The sequence below is a fragment of the Lampetra fluviatilis genome, chromosome 64 (assembly GCF_964198595.1).
Source record: "Lampetra fluviatilis chromosome 64, kcLamFluv1.1, whole genome shotgun sequence".
In the NCBI taxonomy this organism is placed as follows: Eukaryota; Metazoa; Chordata; class Hyperoartia; order Petromyzontiformes; family Petromyzontidae; genus Lampetra; species Lampetra fluviatilis.
In genome coordinates this window covers 5,779,777-5,780,713 of record NC_136338.1, presented here as the reverse complement: position 1 = coordinate 5,780,713, position 937 = coordinate 5,779,777, and positions in this window count along the sequence as shown.

Sequence of the window (937 nt, the reverse complement as noted above, 5' to 3'; positions counted from 1 at the left end):
GTGTGTGGAGTGTGTGTGTGTGGAGTGTGTGTGTGGTGTGTGTGGTGTGTGATGTGTGTGAAGTGTGTGTGTGTGGAGTGTGTGTGTGGTGTGTGTGTGTGGAGTGTGTGTGTGGAGTGTGTGTGGAGTGTGTGTGTGTGGTGTGTGTGTGTGGAGTGTGTGTGTGGAGTGTGTGTGGAGTGTGTGTGTGGTGTGTGTGTGAAGTGTGTGTGTGTGGAGTGTGTGTGTGATGTGTGTGTGTGGAGTGTGTGTGTGGAGTGTGTGTGGAGTGTGTGTGTGTGTGTGTGGTGTGTGTGTGAAGTGTGTGTGTGTGGAGTGTGTGTGTGGTGTGTGTGGTGTGTGATGTGTGGAGTGTGTGTGTGTAGTGTGTGTGTGGAGTGTGTGTGTGGAGTGTGTGTGTGGAGTGTGTGTGTGGAGTGTGTGTGGAGTGTGTGTGTGGAGTGTGTGTGTGGAGTGTGTGTGTGGAGTGTGTGTGGAGTGTGTGTGTGTTGTGTGTGTGTGGAGTGTGTGTGTGGAGTGTGTGTGGAGTGTGTGTGTGGAGTGTGTGTGTGGAGTGTGTGTGTGTGGAGTGTGTGTGTGGTGTGTGTGGTGTGTGATGTGTGGAGTGTGTGTGTGTAGTGTGTGTGTGGAGTGTGTGTGGAGTGTGTGTGGAGTGTGTGTGTGGAGTGTGTGTGTGGAGTGTGTGTGGAGTGTGTGTGTGGAGTGTGTGTGTGGAGTGTGTGTGTGGAGTGTGTGTGTGGAGTGTGTGTGTGGAGTGTGTGTGTGGTGTGTGTGTGTGGAGTGTGTGTGGAGTGTGTGTGTGGAGTGTGTGTGTGGAGTGTGTGTGTGGAGTGTGTGTGGAGTGTGTGTGTGGAGTGTGTGTGGAGTGTGTGTGTGTGGAGTGTGTGTGTGGAGTGTGTGTGTGTGGAGTGTGTGTGGAGTGTGTGTGTGGAGTGTG